The 15333-nt window shown below is 42.4% G+C and overlaps 1 protein-coding gene across 1 annotated transcript in view; it reads left to right on the forward strand.

The window, feature by feature from the left end:
* shank3a (SH3 and multiple ankyrin repeat domains 3a) overlaps positions 1-15333 on the forward strand; it is a 973942-nt gene that overhangs the window by 37686 nt on the left and 920923 nt on the right. Inside the window, exon 2 of the mRNA XM_072562789.1 lies at positions 14673-14727. The gene's annotated coding sequence lies outside the window, so the exon portion shown is untranslated. The remainder of the gene's footprint in view (positions 1-14672; positions 14728-15333) is intronic.

Consider the following 15333-nt stretch of genomic DNA (forward strand, 5'->3'; position numbering starts at 1 on the left):
CCAGACCTCTTATGTTAACATTCAAATCATTTATATAAGTGACAAAAAGCAGTGGACTGATCTTTGTGGCACACCGCTGGTCATAGGCCTCCAGTCTGAAAAGCAATCCTCCACCACCACCCTCTGTCTTCTACCTTCAAGCCAGTTCTGTATCCAAATGGCTAGTTTTCCCTGTATTCCATGTGTTCTAACCTTGCTAACCAGCCTACCATGAGGAACCTTGTGGAACACCTTATTGAAGTCCATATAGATCACGTCTGCCGCTCTGCCCTCACCAGACCTCTTTGTTACTTCTTCAAAAAACTCAGTCAAGTTAGTGAGACATGATTTCCCACACACAAGCCCACGTTGACTATTCTTAATCCGTCGTTGTCTTTCCAAATACATGTAAATCCTATCCCTCAGGATTCTCTCTGTGAGGAAAAGATTTATCAGGTGGTGAGTGGCCAAGATGTGGACTGCCCAGCCTGTGAGTGTGATAAAGGCTGATTTAATAAATGATTCAAGAGGGCAACGGATTGTTATATGAAAGGAAACAATGTGCAGGGCTACATGGAAAGGGCAGGGGCTGTCACGAGGTGAACTGCTCATTTGGATATCCAGAGCAGATACAATGAGCTGAATGGCTTCCTGTGATAATATAACAATTCTGAGAGTTTAGATACCAGAGCGAATAATTTCTTAACATTTGTTGCCTCACCCCATATATAAAACCATATTAACTTGGTATTATCACATTTACATTTGTGGGGTTTAAGTTGTAATGGGAATTACAATTCAACATATTTTACTGGCTGCAGAATGCTTTCACCATTCCAATGTTGTGAAAGTGGCTATCCAAATGCGAGTCTGTCTGCACAGGTCATTCTAACTATCTTTTTCCCTTTCAATCTATCTTGTGCTATGTAATGTAGGCCAGTGCAACAAATCCTGAGGGAAATTAATGGTTGTATTTGTCTGTATTTGTGTCTGGGGTTTGTTTGTAATGGTGTCTTTTCCTGTATTTATATTCTACTTTATCCAACTTGATCAAAAGCCCAAGACCCAGTGTATGAGAAAAAAATAGTGGAGAAGCAGAGGTGTAGCAGCCAATGATGGTTGACGGCAAGTCAAGTGTTCAGTGCAGTGTTGTCAGTGGGAGAAATGGAAAGTTACTAGAAGGGGACTAACGTACAGTCTTGGAGGTCTGGGGAATAGGAGAGATGGAATAGGAGCTGTTGCTATACCTTTGATTCAACAGGAAGAGAAAGAATGGATCGGGCAGGAGATTTGAAGAAAGAAGAGTTCAGAGGGGGCTGACTCAAGTCAGCTGTATGAAACAGAAAGAAGGAAGGGATTTCTAACTTCTTAGAAGTCTGAGAGCTGAAGGCAATCTCAAACCACAGGCAAAACTGCCAAGAAAAGGGGCTCAGACTGAAACCTAACAGAATAATATGAAGGATAGGATAATGTGTATATGTATATAACACATTCTAACGGGCAGAGCATGTATAGAGTAGAGTGGAGGGTTCCGATAATTAGAGTCAGAGAGATGTACAGCATGGAAACAGACCCTTCAGTCCAACCTGTCCATGCCAACCAAATATCGCACCCAATCTAGTCCCACCTGCCAGCACCTGGCCCATATCCCTCCAAACCCTTCCTATTCATATACCCATGCAAATGGCTCTTAAATGTTGCAATTGTACCAACCTCCACCACATCCTCTGGCAGCTCATTCTATACATGTACCACCCTCTGCATGAAAAAGTTGCCCCTTAGGTCTCTTTTATATCTTTCCCCTCTCACCCTAAACCTACACCCTCTAGTTCTGGACTCCCCGACCCCAGGGAAAAGACTTTGTCTATTTATCCTATCCATGCCGCTCATAATTTTGTAAACCTCTATAAGGTCACCCCTCAGCCTCCGACGCTCCAGCGAAAACAGCCCTAGCCTGTTCAGCCTCTCTCTATAGCTCAAATCCTCCAATCCTGGCAACATCCTTGTAAATCTTTTCTGAACCCTTTCAATACTCACAACATCCTTCCGACAGGAAGGAGACCAGAATTGCACGCAATATTCCAACAGTGGCCTAACCAATGTCCTGTACAGCCGTAACATGACCTCCCAACTCCTGTACTCAATACTCTGACCAATAAAGGAAAGCATACCAAACGCCTTCTTCACTGTCCTATCTACCTGCGACTGCACTTCCAAGGAGCTATGAACCTGCACTCCAAGGTCTCTTTGTTCAGCAACATTCCCTAGGACCTTACCATTAAGTGTATAAGTCCTGCTAAGATTTGCTTTCCCAAAATGCAACACCTCGCATTTATCTAAATTAAATTCCATCTGCCACTTCTCGGACCATTGGCCCATCTGGTCCAGATCCTGTTGTAATCTGAGGTAACTCTCTTTGCTGTCCACTACACCTCCAATTTTGGTGTCATCTGCAAACATACTAACTGTACCTCTTATGCTCACATCCAAATCATTTATATAAACGACAAAAAGTAGAGGACCCAGCACCAATCTTTGTGGCACTCCACTGGTCACAGGCCTCCAGTCTGAAAAACAACCCTCCACCACCACCCTCTGTCTTCTACCTTTGAGCCAGTTCTGTATCCAAATGGCTAGTTCTCCCTGTATTCCATGAGATCTAACCTTGCTAATCAGTCTCCCATGGGGAACCTTGTCGTATGCCTTACTGAAGTCCATATAGATCACATCTACTGCTCTGCCCTCATCAATCTTCTTCATAAAACTCAATCAAGTTTGTGAGACATGATTTCCCATGCACAAAGCCATGTTGACTATCCCGAATCAGTCCTTGCCTTTCCAAATACATGTACATCCTGTTCCTCAGAATTCCCTCCAACAACCTGCCCACCACTGAGGTCAGGCTCACCGGTCTATAGTTCCCTGGCTTGTCTTTATTGCCCTTCTTAAACAATGGCACCACGTTTGCCAAACTCCAGTCTTCTGGCACCTCACCTGTGACTATCGATGATCCAAATATCTCAGCAAGAGACCCAGCAATCACTTCTCTAGCTTCCCACAGAGTTCTTGGGTATACCTGATCAGGTCTTGGGGATTCATCCATTTTTAACAGTTTCAAGACATCCAGCACTTCCTCCTCTGTAATCTGGACATTTTGCCCTACAGTCTATATCTTCCATATCCTTTTCCACAGTAAATACTGCTGCAAAATATTCATTTAGTATCTCCCCCATTTTCTGTGGCCCCACACAAAGGCCGCCTTGCTGATCTTTGAGGGGCCTTATTCTCTCCCTAATTACCCTTTTGTCCTGAATATATTTGTAAAACCCTTTGGATTCTCCTTAATTCCATTTTCCAAAGCTATCTCATGTCCCCGTTTTGCCCTCCTGATTTCCCTCTTAAGTGTACTCCTACTGCCTTTATACTCTTCGAAGGATTCACTCGATCTATTCTGTCTCTACCTGACATATGCTTCCTTCTTTTTCTGAACCAAACCCTCAAATTCTTTAGTCATCCAGCATTCCCTGTACCTACCAGCCTTCCCTTTCACCCTGACAGGAATATATTTTCTCTGGATTCTCGTTATCTAATTTCTGAAGGCTTCTCATTTTCCAGCTGTCCCTTTACCTACGAACATCTGCCTCCAGTCAACTTTCGAAAGTTCTTGCCTAATATCGTCAAAATTGGCCTTTCTCCAATTTAGAACTTCAACTTTTAGATCTGGTCTATCCTTTTCCATCACTATTTTAAAATGAATAGAATTATGGTCGCTGGCCCCAAAGTGCTCCCCCACTGACACCTCAGTCACCTGCCCTGCCTTATTTCCCAAGAGTAGGTCAAGTTTTGCACCTTCTCTAGTAGGTACATCCACATACTGAATCAGAAAATTGTCTCTAAACCTTTAACACTATGGCAATCCAAGTCGATATTTGGAAAGTTAAAATTCCCTACCATAACCACCCTATTATTCTTACAGATAGCTGAGATCTCCTTACAAGTTTGTTTCTCAATTTCCCTCTGACTATTTGATGGTCTATAATACAATCCCAATAAGGTGATCATCTCTTTCTTATTTCTCAGTTCCACCCAAATAACTTCCTTGGATGTATTTCCGGGAATATCCTCCCTCAGCACAGCTGTAATGCTATCCCTTATCAAAAATGCCACTCCCCCTCCTCTCTTGCCTCCCTTTCTATCCTCCTGTCACATTTGTATCCTGGAACATTAAGCTTCCAGTCCTGCCCATCCCTGAGCCATGTTTCTGCCCCACCCCCACCCTCCTCTCGCTGATCTCTCCACGCTTCAGGCTCACTGCCTTTATTCCTGATGAAGGGCTTTTGCCCGAAACGTCGATTTCGAAGCTACTTGGATGCTGCCTGAACTGCTGTGCTCTTCCAGCACCACTAATCCAGAAATTGCTATGATATCCCAGCCCCATGTTCCTAACCATGCCCTGAGTTCATCTGCCTTCCCTGTTAGGCCCCTTGCATTGAAATAAATGCAGTTTAATTTATTAGTCCTACCTTGTCCCTGCCTGCCCGGACTGTTTGACTCACTTCTGTTCTCAGCTGTACCCGTCTCAGATCGATCTCTTTCCTCACTATCTCCCTGGGTCCCACCCCCCAATTCCATGTAAGGGTCCTGCAACAGGTGACTGAAACTGAGTAATCTCTACATTTTGATACAAAACTGTGTTGATCTGTTGCTGAAAAGGACACCAGTTGATGGCCCACTTGGAAAACAAACTCCCATCTGTCTGGAGTTGACTGAAACCTTAAGAAAAATAATTTAATTAAAAGCCAAGAATGTAACCATTTGATATTACAGCTCTGGAGAATCCCTTCGCTTCTCCCCAGCTTTCAGCCATCTCCTGTCTGACAACACGGAACGCTGTCTGTGTATCCCTCTGTCACTCTTCCTTCAAGAACCTTCATTAAATGCCAACCTTTGGTTATCTTACCTCATCCTTTCAATGTAACTGGGCACTTCTAACTGCGTCCACCCAGCCTATGGGGGAAAGTTCTAAATCCTGATTGTTGAAGCAACATGTAGATGAAAAACAAGACTAAGCATCAAGGATAGGTCGCTCACCCCATCAGTTTGGCACCTTTCTTGGTTTGTGTAGGATTTAACAAATATTGCGTCACAAAGGTCTCTGTGAATTCTCCCCGACCCACATGTTAATCAGACACTATAGGTTATCATTTGAATTCTGCACTCATCCCAATGTGAAGTTGCCTTGTTTTGCTCTGACGTCCAGGTTAGTTGATAGGTGGTAATCCGATTCACTTAAGGGAATCCGGTTGAGAAGTGATGCCTTCCACAGTCAAGCAGTTTGCTGGTATTCACTCTCAAGGTGTCACATACTAAACGTCTGACAAATGCAATGACAGCAAGTGGATGTGGAATCTTTCCCCAGCCTGAAATTGGCCATTTTGTCAGTTGGGGGAGGGAACGAAACAAAATTGGAGGAAGTAGAGAAACAGCAAAGAGACATTTGGAAGAATGCCATCTGCTGCATGAACGGGCATCATTATTGCAACCCACAAGGGATGGCGTGACCCTTAGATAGCTGTGCATTCAGTTCTGTACTGTGCACACATGTGTACCCCAGCCTCTGTTTCTTTACAGAGAGGAGGCAAGCGCGAGTTGGTTCAGAACCAGTGCTTGTTTCCAGAGTTGTTCAGTGGTATCAGATAGGTGTGACAGGAACTTGGAGCTAATCATCTTGTGCAGGGATAATGGGCTGAAACCCTGGAAAAAATTGGAAGGTCTTGACCTCATGAGAAATGGCTGCACATCAATTAGAAATAAATTAGGAACTCAAGGTCAGTGCTTACTAAAGGATATCCTGAGGCTCATGTTGAGGAAGTTGTGTCTCCTGTCAAAAGAGGAACTGGTAGTATGGAGTTGCAGGAGGTTTTAATGTAGACCAATGTTAGTGCAGAACCATTCTTCATTTTTAGAGCTGGCATTCATTTTGAGCTGACATTATAAAATGAGGTTGGTAAATATTGAAAATACCTCCCAGCTCTCCTTTGGATATTAAAGACTGGGTAAAGTGTGGATATGAGTATGTTTGTTAGTATATATATATATATGAGTGCACTCGTGTTTATCTAATTGAATACGTGTGTGTTAGTATTTGAAATGCATGTACTTAAATTACATATTGTGTGAAAACTAGCTGTCTAAATTCACAAGAACAATGGCCATGTAGATGACATAAAAGGAGACATTAAATCCCATGAAGAATAGATTTCAGGAGAGAAAGGGAGGCAGAAGAACAATTAGCACTGCAAACCAATATTTTGGCAAGTGAATAATGTTTAGTGGTGAGGTGTTGTTATTATTTAAGGAATGGTACCTCTGTCACAGTGAAGAGGGAACCAGCCACCAATAGCACTCACATCCTCCCACACAAGAGGACGGAAGGACTTGCTCAGGCACGTGCTGTAATAATATTCTTCTGTAAGCTGTAAATAACATCAATGAGGAAGTCGGATTCTGTTTACTTGAAGGGTTTCCTTTCCAAAGTTGGTCCAATGGACTTTGTAACATAGTAAGACCTGAGCCCACTGCACACATTTTGGAAATCTCCTGTGGGTAGTCTTGTCTCCATTGTAAGGTGCAAGATTCTCATTTTTCTGGTGAAATGTAGTTGAGATAGTTATGCGTCTATGTGCTGTCATGTACCATCTTCAACCTCCGTGCATGAATTTGGATATATCCAGCAGTGTAGGAAGAGGTCAATGACCTTCTCTGCTCTGCCAGGGATAAGTGCTATTGTATCTCTCTGCTACTTCACTCTCACTCTACCTCGGCTACGGCCCACACAAGTCCCATCAAAGCTCGAGCTCCACTATTCTCATTATAGCAGACAGCATCTTCTCTTGCTCCCTCTCACCCACCCAGCTCCCCCCCTCGCATGGCCTCTATGCTGCCCACACACTCGCTCAGGATACTTCTCTACGTGTTCACCCAACTGCACTGACAGCTGTGCCACCCACGTTCATCTCAATCAGTGCTTCCCTATCTCGCATTCCTCAAGAAAACAGCCCATAACCAGGAGGAAAATGCCAAGGAAGGTGATGTGGCACACACCTTTCGGCTCCTCAAGAGAAGATGATCCTGATCCTGGCTACTTCCAGTGACCAAATGAGCATGCCAAGCCCCAGGACTGATTCCTCAGGAAGCCCCTGACCTACTCTGCTGGGACCCCCTGACTGAAGGGTGTTTCCTTTGATGAAGACTGCTTTCCCTTAGACTTCAAAACATGGCCATTTGTTTGAAGCACACGTACATGGCAATCACTACATGATACAGGTATGAGATTGAATGGTATCGTACAGGCTCCTTTGACTGATCACTGCTGACAACAATGACAAGCTGCCTGGCTTTGTGACTGCACTAAGGGGAAGGTCTGGACAGAACCACCTGTTATCTCTGGCTATGAGGGTAAAGGGCTGAAATATAAGGTGATGTGTGGGAGAGAGAGTGAAGGACCTGTCACAATCACTAGCATATAAAAGAGCAAGAGGATGGAACTGTAGAGATTCATTAAGAGCGGGAGACACCGAGTGTGGACAGCAACTTCATAAAGAGAAAAGCGATGGTGAGAATTGCAGTGGGAGATTTTTTTGTAAATGTGGGCAAGAACCCATTAAACCTGTTCCTGTCTGTCACAACTGAAATGTGACCTAACAGAATGTCCTAAGTCCAGTTTTCAGCTTTATGACTCCATACAAAAACCATCTTTCCAATGTTTGCGATGCCCTTACCTTCAGGAAACAGCTCATTTGTAAACACAGTAGATAACATGTGCCAGCTGTGACATAGAAAGATAGTTTGATCTTCGTCTGGAAGTCACAGAAACAGAAGTATCACTGTTTTCGTCCCCTGTCTCTGTGTCTGGTGTGTGTATGTGTTTTTCAGTCAGGAGCATTCTTCAATGAAGAAAAGATTTTTTTTTAAATAGGACAAAAGAAATGTTAGAAACACAGACTCTTCAGGAATTGCAAGAGAACTGCCTGGCGTGAGAGTGCAGAAAGACAGGGCATATGATACCATCTCCGCCAGAAGCACCAAGTAGATCGTCTGAGCATCAGAGTTCCATCTTCAGATAACTCACTCCACGTGACAACACCTGAATGCACTGGATACGGTAAAAATTATGAATCCGGTAACAATATTTCAGCTGTAACCATAACCAACATGGAGAAAGATGGTAATTGTTCTGGAGGAAGCCCTCAGGACATCACTCAGCAGTTCCTCAAGATAGTATCCTTGACCCAAACATCTTCAACTTCTTAATCACTGACATTCCTTATATTTTAAGGTCAGAAGTGAGGATTTTTGCTGATGGTTATGGTGATCCTTTCCTTTCATAACTCGATGGATGAGAGTTGTCGATAGCTGCAAACGACAAGATCATTCATACTTGTGTTCTGTCATTCCACAATGCTGGAAGAGAGCTGTTTTCCAGTTATCAGGACCAAGCCTAACTCCGATTTTGCTCAGAATGTCACACATCCCATTTGTATGAGCCCGTATGTACAGTAAAACATACACAAATGAACAACAGACAATGTGTCCACCTCAGGCAATTCTGAACAAAGAACACCCAGTGAAATTCATGAGAGCTGAAGTGGTGCTAACAGTCACACAGTTATTTCTTACAACACACAATGGTTTCTGTTCAGTTGAATTTCCACATCATATGCCCTTTCATATGACTGAAATATCTGGTGTTTGAACAGCTTTAAGTAGGTTCTGAGCTCTTTCCTGAGACTACTTGTAAAAATTTCTGAAACAGACCACAAGCAGCATCGGGCTCAGCTAAAGCCTGCCTTTAGTCTCAACCTTTTCTTAAAACCTGCTTTTTTGAAAGCAGTCATGTGTTTTACTTGAAATGTGAACTCATTCCCAGCCTGCAATATTGTGACACCTCCAACTGCATCTACCCACATTGGAGATCCTATGAAAAAAACAATTTTACCAGAGTAGCCAAATGCAAAACCTTCACTTGACATTAACTTATTGGACTCTGGGATTCTACAGCAACAGTAAGATGGAATATTGTCTAATTTCCTGGATAAATGCGGCTTCATCTAGATCCCAAAAGCTTCATTCTTTCCATATCAGAGCAAAGTACAAGATCGGCTTCTCATTGACCACCATTAACATCATCTGTTGAAAGCTCCTCAGTGCATCGTGATTCCAAAATGCTTCATTGACGAGATATACTGGACAGTTTTGACAGCACCTCCCTAATCCATAGGAACATAGCAAGTTTCAAGCCCTACTTCCAAATCATTCGCCATTCTGACTTGAAAAGAACATCACCATTCCTTCATTTTCACAGGCTCAGCATTCTGGAAGTTTCTCCCTAGCTACACTATGAGTAACTTGATTACAGACTGCAGCAGTTCAAGAAGGCGGCCCACTACCACCACATCAAGAGTAACTTAGGGTGGACATTAATTGCTGACCTTGCCAGCAACACCCACATCTCAGAATGAATAAAAGAATCCTTAGAACCCACAGTCTTCTGAGTCAGACTTGTGAGCGTGAGCACTGATCTAGCAAACTCTGGAAAAAACAATTAGACTGATTAACAGTTTGACTGCTGAGATTTGTGAGTTTACATCTCCAGCCAAGCTATCATTTTTTTTCTTTTTATTTTCCAACTATATAAAAATAAGTAGATCATTTGACCAGTTGCTCTTTTCAGGATGATATGAGATATTAAGAAGCCGATGCATTGAAAGCCGTTTCCTGTAGCTTAGGGTATTAAACAATTCTCCCATGGAATACTGATGGCAAACAAATGTGTGGTAGGAATGATGAGTGAATATTTCATTTCTTGATTCAGTGCATGCCCAAGTAGAAGTTACCTCAAGTCTCTGTGGGCTGTGAAAAGAGATAAATCAGTCGGTAGACTCTGTGACAGGGTGGCAAGAGTTTATTATATGGTAATGAGTAAATTAGCTGGGGCAGCCATAACTGTTTACAATCTATTTCAAGTATTTAGGTGGGGGGACTGAGTGTAATTTATCTGCGTGCTGATGATACAACGTTTGGTGGGGAAGTAAACTGTGAAGAGGGTGCAATCGTTGAAAAAGACTTAAACCGGCTAAATGATTGAACAAGAATTTGGCAGATGTAATATCACTTGGAAAAGTGTGACATTATTCACATTTGTATTTATTGTTTCTGAATAGTTGAAGATTGGAAAATATAGACCTTTTGAAGAGACTTGGATGTACTTGTATACAAATCACAAAAATGTAATGGAGGCAAAGGAAATAATCAGAAAAACAAATGATAGCCTTTATTGCTGGTGCATAAAGGATTCTTAGTCATACGGGACCTTGATGAGATGTTACCTGAGTACTACATATCTTTTCTTCAGAAAGAAAACTACGCCTGCCTTGGAGGTAGTGTGACATGGGTATAGAAGTCTGATTCTTGTGTTGTTCTTTATGAGGACAGCTTAACTAGACTGACTGGTCTATCCTATTGATAAGGATGAGAGGTGATCTATCACTGATACATCAAGAAGTCTCGAGGAGCTTGAGAGGATAGATGATCGGTGGATGTTTCTCATGAGTGAGGGCTTGGATACTCAGAATAAAGTGTCAGCCATTTAGAACTGAGAGGACATGAGTTCTGTACTCAAGAGCTGTGATTTCAACACACAGAGGATACATTTTTGGATAATCCATAAATATGGGATAATGCAGGAAGGAGAAATTGACGTGAAAATCAGCTATGATATTATTGATTGTGAAGGAGGCTGTAGGGACTGAATAGTGTTTGCTGCACCTGTATCTTATATTTTGTCTTCTTACATAGATAGATCAAATGCCTATTGGGTTAGGATGCATGTTCTCTGTGAAAAATACATAGGATATCTATTGGGGAGGGTGTGAAAGGGGATTCAATGGATGAGTAACATTTTGAAAGATGGAATGCTAAATATCTGACACATGAACAAGTTGAAAATAAATTTTCTCTGAGGTGCAGTCAGTGTGAATCTTCTGTAACATTGTTCAAAGTGTGGTATGAGATTCTTGTCACACTTCCAACTATCTTACAGAACCTTAAGTAGAGGTGGCCTTTATCTAATTCTAGTGAGTACTTCAGGTTAAATAACAATGTCAGGATTACAAGAAGTAGTGAGCTGAGCCCTTGGTAATTACCATCTTTATATAGACTTTTTTTTAAATGGTCCTTCAGGAATCCAGATCCAATCTAAGTTATTTCTCGGATGACTCAAATGGACAGCTTCTTCTCACGGATATTTTTAAACATACTCAGATTCAAACACAGCATCCTGTTTTATTCTGTAGATGAGATTTTAGTGGGACTGCCTGCATTTTGAGCATTTGAACAATTCGATTTAAATCCAAATCAATTGGATATTGTTGTTCAAAGTTGAATTATGTCTATCTCCAAACTCTAGCCAATGACAAATTCCTGATGAAGGGCTTTTGCCCGAAACGTCGATTTCGCTGCTCCTTAGATGCTGCCTGAACTGCTGTGCTCTTCCAGCACCACTAATCCAGTATTTGGTTTTCAGCATCTGCAGTTATTGTTTTTACCAATGACAAATACAGCCTTGTATTCAACAGAAATGGACAGAAATTCAGATTACAGTTTTTTTTTATAATGCCAAATTTCTGTGACTGGATTTCAACAGATACCAAATCAAAATTGCACAGAAATTATTTGCAATAACTACACAAATCCACATCCACTGCACTCGGTAATAGTGAAGTGAATTATTCACAGTTTTGAAAAGCAAGTAATCCCTTCAGTTACACAGGAACAGTTCACCCCTCTTTTGTTCTTACATTCATTTACAATTAGCCTGTTTGTTCCTGAGCTCATAATGGCTGTGAAAATTACTCTCTAGCAGTCTAGTGCTGGTGTAATTCAAATCTGAAAGCAGAAAATTATATTCTTTCAGCCACTTCCTGCACATTCCACAAGGCAGCCCAAGCTGACCTGGGCATGTTGTGTTTGTGCTGGCATAATGGAAGAATATGCCTGGTAGTGGCATCAGGGAAAAAGTGAGGACTGCAGATGCTGGTGATCAGAGTCAAAACGTGTGGTGCTAGAAGAGCACAGCCGGTCAAACAGTATCCAAGGAGCAGAAAGTCAATGTTTCAAGCATAAGCAGCCCTCCTGCAAGTTGACTCTGATAGTGGTATCAGCCAATCATCTGGTTGGTTTGATTTGTGTCACTGAAGCTGCAACACCTGAAGGACAGCACAAGTCTTCACCGATCTCTCTTTGACATGCATTCCCCTGCGTAACTCTACACCAACCCCATTTGAAGGGGCAGTCATCCAATGTACAGGCGGCATGCTTTTGACTCTTCCAGCCAAAGTTGGTGGACGTTTGATGGAATTTTACTAATGAGCATGTACATCCCTTCACACAATGCACAGGACTCTTACACTTCCAATCTGTGAGAAGAATGGGAGCAGATAGTGCAGTGCCTCAACACCGCCAAGAAATGCTAGGAGACAGTGAGGTCTGCAGATACTGGAGAGAGTGTTGCTGGAAAAGTACAGCAGGTCAGGCAGCATCCGAAGAGCAGGAAAATCGACATTTTGGGCCGGAGCCATTCATCAGGAATGAGGCAGGGAGCCTCCGGGGTGGAGAGATAAATGGGGGGGGGCAGAGGCTGAGGGCAAGGTAGCTGAGAGTGCAGTAGGTGGATGGAGGTGGGGGTTAAAGTGATAAGTCGGAGAGGAGAGTGAAGCGGATAGGTGGGAAGGAAGATTGACAGGTGGGACAGTTCATGAGGGCGGTGCTGAGCTGGAAGGTTGGAACTGATGTGTGGTGGGGGGGGGAGGGGAAATGAGGAAAGTGGTGAAGTCCACATTGGTGAGCACATCTCCTATCCCAGCTGAGCAAGGAACAACGTCTGAGTTGAGCCGTGTTCACCAAGAAGGTAATGGAAAGAACAAGTGTTCTGCTGAAGAGTCATCTTGACTCAAAGCATCAGCTTGCTGTCTCTCCATGGTTGCTGTCTGATCTGTTGCGCTCTCCAGCATTTGTTGTTTCCAGGTATTCCACGGGGATTGGTTCTGGGTCCTCTTTTGTTTATAAGTTATATAAATGATTTAGATGAGAATATAGAAGGCATGGTTAGTAAGTTTGTGGATATTCTGAGAAAGAGTCACTGGACCTGAAACATTAACTCTGATTTCTCTCCAGAGATGCTGCCAGACATGCTGAGCTTTTCCAGCAATTTGTATTTTTGTCTGTGCAATACATCCTGTTTAAAAGGGACGTGAGGAAAAGAACAATGAATTGGTAGATCCTAGGTAATCGAAGAGGAGCTTATCAGACAATTTTAAAAATATATTTGAAGGTACTTCATAACAGGATTATAAAGCAAAATTTGTCACCAGCCATATAAGGCACTATTCAGACAGATGCTGAACCCCTTGAACAAAGAGAGAGGCTTTAAGGACCATTCTAAGGAAGGAGAGTAAAGGCGATAGGCAAAGAGGTTATCACTGCCAATGATAAAGTAAAAAATTAGGTTGCTCAAGCAGTTAGTTGGAGGAGAGCTGACATTTTGATGGGTTTTAGGGCTCTAAAGATTGAAACTAAACATGAAAAGTTTAAAACCAGTGCAGTTCTTAACCAGGGGTCAATACCAATCAGCAAACACAGGGATGTGGGTAAATAGAGCTTGGTGTAAGCAAGTGGACAGCTTTGATTAACCCTGTGTGAAACAGGGGAGACCAGTTAGAATTCTGTGACAGTCAAGACAAGTCTGGAACGAACAAAAGTATAGCAGAGGGTTTCAGCAGTTTCAGGTGAACTGAGGCAATGGTACATTTGGACAATGTTATAGTATAGAAATAAATGGTTCTGTGATGGTGCAGCTTTCTGCACGGAAGTGACCTCTCCGTCAGATTTAATATCATGGTTTATAATAGTGTGTTTCAGCCTCAGGTAGTTGATGGGGGGACAAATATAGTGAGTAGCTAGGCAACAGAGTTTGTAGTGGGTGTGAGATATAATGGCTTTGGTCTTCTTGATATTGAAGTGGAGGACATTACTGCTCATCCTCTACTGGATGACAGACCAGCAGTCCATTAAAGGAGTTGAGAGAGGGAGGGGTGAGGTAGATTTGAGCAGTGGTTTGTACATTTGGAATCTAATGCTGAGTTTTAGGATGATGCCACTAAGTAGAAGCACATAGATAAGAAATAAAAGAAGGTCAAAGAAAGGACTTGGGTTATGTGAAGTAATTATGTGGGAATAGGAAGGTAAGGGATTGCACTTGATTCTATGCTTAACAAAAAGAAAAATGGAGTTGAGAACTGTCCTTCTCAGCTGGACGACAGTGCATGGTGCTGGAGGAGGCCAGTGTGGTGAACCACCTGAAAGGATATAGACCGATCAAGGATGAGGAGGAGTTTCTTTGTACCTTTTTTTACAGTCACAGTCAATTGAATTTGTGAGTTTGATAAGTGTCGTTCAATTGTGTGACAGGGCCAGGGGATTCAAAAATGGAGTTTCCTGAAAGAAGGGATGCATCAACATGTTCTTTGAAATGGAAAGGGAGGTTAGAGATGGAATACTAGTTTGCAAGGACTGTTGGGGCAATTGTCACCATTCATTTAGATCACTTAACCTCTCAATTATCTTTTAATTTATAGGTTAAGGGACAACAAACCAAGAAGACCGGTTTAACTTGACTCATGCTTCTTTAAGGTAAGAGCACAGGAGAATGATTCATCGATGCTGTTGAATCTTGTGTTGTGTTGACTGATGTTGTGTGTAAAAGACTGGGACTGCACGGATTATGTTATAGTATTAGATTTGTCTCCCTCTTTCCACCAGCTCTTGATCTCTGTTGATACTTGAAGGGAGCTGAGAAGCCAAGCCGTTGGTAGAAATCTATGAGCAGGCCAGAAAGGGGGCCTTGAAGCCAAATAACTCGTAAACTGGAGATTGAAAAAAAAATCAGACGAGAAATGTTTTCTTAAAAGGGATTTGAGGACTGGCAGGATGTACATTTTATATTTTGCTGGCTTCTGGTTTCACCATAGTTCAAATGCTGATGGTTTCCTGCTTAAGATTTAAAGCCACGCATTTGAAGTACTTTGTAGGTTTTATGGTTTGATGTTTACTCGCGAAGAGCAATCAAAAAGGTTGATGAAATTTGGTGCTTTTACTGCAGGAGTCTGCAGTACAAAGGGGAAGAAGTTATGATTACTCTGCACTGAGCCTTAGTTAGATCTCAACTTGAACACTGTACTTGTATTGGACTCAGTAATTCAAAAAGCATACGCTGACCTTGGAGTAGTTGAAGTGCAG

The sequence above is a fragment of the Chiloscyllium punctatum genome, chromosome 44, assembly GCF_047496795.1.
Source record: "Chiloscyllium punctatum isolate Juve2018m chromosome 44, sChiPun1.3, whole genome shotgun sequence".
NCBI lineage: Eukaryota > Metazoa > Chordata > Chondrichthyes > Orectolobiformes > Hemiscylliidae > Chiloscyllium > Chiloscyllium punctatum.